Consider the following 6,226-nt stretch of genomic DNA (forward strand, 5'->3'; position numbering starts at 1 on the left):
AATGATGTGAATGTTGACTTATACTCAGTAGGAAGACAGAAAATAGGATATGGTGACCACTGCAGATTTTATATCAAAGTGAATTGCAAGAATCAGAACAGAGTACCTTACCTGGAAAATAGAGTAAGAAAAAATTTTCCTTAGAGATTCATTCATTGAGTAAAAACATTCAATGAACAGTTATATTGTTCCAGGAAATGGCCCTGATGTGGAGGATAACATCATCAGCCACATAAATCATAGCAATAGGCTGTACAGGGAAAGTTAGGGTGAGCATTAGGCACAGGAAACTCCCAACACTGTACCTTAAATCTGAGAAAAGGAATACAGATCCTGGTTAAAAATGAAGAAAATGAAGCTGCATACATCAAATGCATGCTAGTTTTTCTTTTCTTCTTTTTTTTTTAATAGTATTTAACACTTGCATTTTTTTTTAACATCAAAGCAATTTATTAACAGAAAGCAATAATTTGAGCAGTCATGTTCACAGACAGCAACCACGGCGACCCCCCTTCCTGTGGGTGCTGTCAGAGGGGATGAGGGTGACATCCTCAATGCGCCCAATCTTCATCCCTGAGTGGGCAAGGGCTGTGAGTGCTGACTGGGTCCCTGATCCAGGAGTCTTGGTCCTATTTCCTCCTGTGGCCTGGAGTTTGATGTGAAGGGCAGTGATGCCCAGCTCCTTGCATCTCTGGGCTACATCCTAGGTAGCCAACATGGAAGCATATGAAGAGTACTCATCTCGGTCAGCCTTCACCTTCATCCCACCAGTTACACGGCAGATGGTTTCCTTGCCAGAAAGATCGGTGACACGCACAAAAGTGTCATTGAAAGACGCAAAAATGTGGCACACACCAAATACATTTTCTCCTTCAGCCACCTGAGGGCCAAGGCTGATGACCTGTTCTTCCTTCTTTTCCTTCCCCTTGTGAGATGCAATTTCTGCGCCTCTTCTCCAGACTCCACCACCAGAAAGAGAGGCTGTATATTGTCATCTTGCTTATTTAACTTATATGCAGAGTACATCATGAGAAACGCTGGGCTGGAAGAAACACAAGATGGAATCAAGATCACCGGGAGAAATATCAATAATCTTAGATATGCAGATGACACCACCCCTATGGCAGAAAGTGAAGAGGAACTAAAAAGCCTGTTGATGAAAGTGAAAGAGGAGAGTGAAAAAGTTGGCTTAAAGCTCAACGTTCAGAAAACAAAGACAATGGCATCTGGTCCCATCACTTCATGGGAAATAGATGGGGAAACAGTCAAATCAGTGTCAAACTTTATTCTTTGGGTCTCAAAAATCACTGCAGATGATGATTGCAACCATGAAATTAAAAGACACTTACTCCTTGGAAGAAAAATTATGACCAAACTAGATAGCATATTCAAAAGCAGAGACATTCCTTTGCCAACAAAGGTCCATCTAGTCAAGGCTATGGTTTTTCCAGGGGTCATGTATGGATGTGAGAGTTGGACTGTGAAGAAAGCTGAGTGCCGAAGAATTGATGCTTTTGAATTGTGGTGTTGAAGAAGACTCTTGAGAGTCCCTTGGTCTGCAAGGAGATCCAAGCAGTCCATTCTAAAGGAGATCAGCCCTGGGTGTTCTTTAGAAGGAATGATGCTGAAGCTGAAACTCCAGTACTTTGGCCACCTCATGCGAAGAGTTGACTCATTGGAAAAGACTCTGATGCTGGGAGGGATTGGGGGCAGGAGGAGAAGGGGACGACAGAGGATGAGATGGCTGGATGGCATCACCAACTCGATGGATGTGAGTTTGAGTGAACTCTGGGAGATGGTGATGGACAGGGAGGCCTGGTGTGCTGCAGTTCATGGGGTCACAAAGAGTCAGACGTGACTGAGTGACAGAACTGAACTGAACTGAACTGAATCCCAAACTTCTAATACTTTCCTTCCTCACTCTAGAAGTTATTTTCCTTTTAGCCAAACAAATGGCCAAACAAATGGTGACAATACAAATCTAGGGCTGCAGCCTTCAAGGATGGTTCCACTCAGAATAAGTTCTTACCATTTCTTTTAGAACATTTAGTATTGTTTTTCTCAAGACCTTAATTTTCTTATTATATATTGTTTTTAAAATCCAATTATCAGAATGTAAGTAACCTAAAATTGTTCTTCTTTTGTTTTTATTTTACTATCTTCAAAGAAATTCAGTAATTCTACTTATTCTGAGGGAAAAGAAAATCTTCCCTAGAAGAAGTTTATATACATTGCATGCAACTGTTTCTATTCTGAGAAATAAATTTTCACATTTTATGGTATTTTGTGAAGTGCTGTTTATTATGATGGTCTAATATAGTAAAATAACTCTATGACTATGTGTTTCCATGTACTACTTAGGAATTCTATCTCATTTTCCTCCATTTAAAATATTCATATTTAGTTAATGCACAATAAATTAATATGTGAATTTATGAATCTGATTTTACTATACTGTATTCATGGTGACAATCACTACACAATTCCCTTTATTAAGAAAATTCAGCCTCTTTTCAGTGATTTGCAGTGCCACCTCTCTGTATAGATCTGTGTCTAGCATCTTAATATTCTGCAGTGTTGATCTATCTTCTGACTCCTCTTCAGTACATCTACACTACATCTTTTCTTCAGATTTTTTTTTGGCATTCTTTGTTGTTTGTCAAACATCTGGATTTTAGATTTGTTTTGTTAATTTACTAATCCACACATAGAGAAAACATAGTTTGCAGTATTTCCAGAATCCCTTAATTATCAAAGAGGAGGTGGTTTAATACAAGTATGAATTTTATGTTTTAGTGAAAATATACAGTTCGGGTCCAATACTGATGTTTTGCTTTCTTATACTTAACAAATGCTGTGCCTTTGACAAATCACTTAACTTCTTGGAAAATGGTTGGTTTTACCCATTAAAAAGAGGATAATAATAATCATGCTCCACAGAGCTATCAAAATTAAACATTAAGTTCACAGAAGAATTTTCTGTGAACATAATAAATATTTATTAAATATATTAAATATTAAATATATTTACTAAATATTATTAAAACATAATAAATATTTATTAAATGTAATATTAGTTACTAAAGACATATTTACTCAGTACATTCTATTTTCCAGGCATTCTAATAAGTTCACACTAAAAAGAAGAAAATAAGTTTAATAGTCACCTGCTGACTGACTTTGAGTAAACCAAGTGTATCTGTGTGTGAGGTATGGCCACAGAAAGAAGTGTTACTGAGATCATACTAGAAAGGAGAAAAATAAACAAAATCATTGAGCCAAGAGAGAATTTTTTGTTTTACTAGATACATACTAATAATGAAACAGCTTTTTTAAAATTTTATTCTTTTTTTAATTTTATTTTATTTTTTAACTTTACTATATTGTATTGGTTTTGCCATATATCACCATGAATCTGCCACAAGTTTACACGTGTTCCCCATCCTGAACCCTCAAATTTTATTCTTATACTTTAAATATGTAATTTCCTTTTAACCAGAACAAAAATCACCACTTGATAATACATTCACTTTACTGAATATTTTCTTTATAACATATATATCTATATCTTACTTTCTAATTCTTTAAACTACTTTATATCTAACTTCTAATGAAACTTTTGCATTATACATTATCTTTAATTGTAGAGCTCAATTGTCACATAACAATGGGAAAGAACCTAAATAGTATATAACTTTATTGGTTCTTTCTAATCTATGTATATGATAAAAATAACATGGTTTGTATAAGTATTTATAGTAATATATTATATTGTCAATGTATGTGCTCAGTAGCACAGTCATTGATTTAGGTCATACCTGAATGGTCTGGTGATTTTCCCTACTTTCTTCAATTTAAGTCTAAATTTTGAAATAAAGAATTCATGATCTGAGCCACAGACAGCTCCCTGTCTTGTTTTTGCTGACTGTATAGAGATTCTCCACCTTTGGCTGGAAAGAATATAATCAATCTGATATCGGTGTTGACCATCTGGTGATGTTGATGTGTAGAGTCTTCTCTTGTATTGTTGAAAGAGGGTATTTGCTATGACCAGTGCGTTCTCTTGTCAAAACTCTATTAGCCTTTGCCCTGCTTTATTCTGTACTCTAAGGCCAAATGTGTCCTCCAGGTGTTTCTTGACTTCCTACTTTTGCATTTCAGTCCCCTATAATTAAAAGGACATCTTTTTTGGATATTAATTCTAGAAGGTCTTGTAGGTCTTCATAGAACTGTTCAACTTCAGCTTCTTCCGCATTAGTGGCTGGGGTATAGACTTGGATTACTGTGATTTTGAATGGTTTGCCTTGGAAATGAACAGAGATCATTCTGTCGTTTCAGAGATTGCCTCCAAGTACTGCATTTTGGACTCTTTTGTTGACTATGATGGCTACTCCATTTCTTCTAAGGGATTCCTGCCCGCAGTAGTAGATATAGTGGTCATCAGTTAAATTCACCCATTTCAACACATTTTACTTCGCTGATTCATAAAATGTAGACGTTCACACTTGCCATCTCCTGTTTGACCACTTTCAATTTGCCTTGATTCATGGACCTATCATTCCAGGTTCCTATGCAATATTGCTCTTTACAGCATTGGACCTTGCTTCCATCACCAGTCACATCCACAACTCGGTGTTGTTATTGCTTTGACTCCATCTCTTCATTTTTTCTGGAGTTATTTCTGCTTATCTAACTTATATGCAGAGTACATCATGAGAAATGCTGGGCTCTATGAAGCACACGCTGGAATCAAGATTGCTGGGGGAAATATCGATAACCTCAGATATGCAGATGACACCACCCTTATGGCAGAAAGTGAAGAAGAACTAAAGAGCCTCTTGATTGAAGTGAAAGAGGATAGTGAAAAAGTTGGCTTAAAACTCAACATTCAGAAAATTAAGATCATGGCATCTGGTCCCATCACTTCATGGCAAATAGATGGGGAAACAGTGACAGACTTTAGTTTTTGGGGCTCCAAAATCATTGCAGATGGTGACTGAAGCCATGAAATTAAAATATGCTTACTCCTTGGAAGAAAATTATAACCAACCCGCTGCTTAGTTGCTTCAGTCGTGTCCGACTCTGTGCAACACTATAGACAGCAGCCCACCAGGCTGTCCCATCCTTGGGATTCTCAAGGCAAGAACACTGGAGTGGGTTGCCATTTCCTTCTCCAATATAACCAACCTAGACAGCATATTAAAAAGCAGAGACATTATTTGTAAACAAAGGTCCGTCTAGTGAAGACTATGGTTTTTCCAATAGTCATGTATGGATGTGAGAGTTGTACTATAAAGAAAGCTGAACACCAAAGAACTGGTGCTTTTGAACTGTGGTGTTGGAGAAGACTCTTGAGAGTTCCTTGGACTGCAACAATATCCAACCAGTCCATCCTAAAGGAAATCAGTCCTGAATATTCATTGGAAGCACTGATACTAAAGTTGAAACTGCAGTACTTTGGCCTCCTAATTCAAAGAACTGACTCATTAGGAAAGACCTCTGATGCTGGGAAAGACTGAAGGCGGGAGGAGAAGGTGACAACAGAGGATGAGATGGTTGGATAGCATCACTGACTCAATGGTCATGAGTTTGAGTAAATTCCAGGAGTTGGTGATGGACAGGAAGGCCTGGTGTGCTGCAGTCCATGGGGTCACAAAGAGTCAGACATGACGGAGCAACTGAACTGAACTGAGCTCAGTCATGTCCTACTCTTCATGACCCCATGGAGGGTAGCCCGCCAGGCTTCTCTGTCGGTGGCATTCTCCAGGCAAGAATACTGGAGTCGGCTGTAGCCCTTTCCTTCTCCAGGGTATCCTCATGACCCAGATAGAACACACATCTCCTGAGTCTCCTGCATTGGCAGGAGGATTCTTTAACAGTAAGCCACCTAGGAAGCTCATTGCTTTTGAGCTTTGAACCAGTGAGACGACCTGGGTTCAAATGTTTATTTTGTGATTTAGTAATTTTGTCCATTCTGACAATATTCTAAGCTTCAGTATGTTTTTATTTTATTATAACATAAAAATGATTATGATGACAATGGTAATTATGTTTAGCTATAAAATAGTTGTGAAGTTTTAGTGAGTTAATGGGTTCAAGAAATGAGTTGTATTTAATAAATGCTGAGAAGTTGTAGCTATTATTCTTTTCTCATTGACAGCTGTGATGGTATTTCCTTTTTTTTGTTTGAAAATAAGGCAAATGCTAAGTATGCTAAAATTATTAA

At 37.5% G+C, this 6,226-nt stretch overlaps 1 pseudogene; it reads right to left on the reverse strand.

Moving 5' to 3' along the window:
- Positions 1-484: 484 nt before the first annotated feature.
- Positions 485-2,931, reverse strand: LOC129624232 (40S ribosomal protein S14-like; annotated as a pseudogene).
- Positions 2,932-6,226: the final 3,295 nt, after the last annotated feature.

This window comes from Bubalus kerabau, chromosome 12, assembly GCF_029407905.1.
Source record: "Bubalus kerabau isolate K-KA32 ecotype Philippines breed swamp buffalo chromosome 12, PCC_UOA_SB_1v2, whole genome shotgun sequence".
Classification (NCBI taxonomy): domain Eukaryota; kingdom Metazoa; phylum Chordata; class Mammalia; order Artiodactyla; family Bovidae; genus Bubalus; species Bubalus kerabau.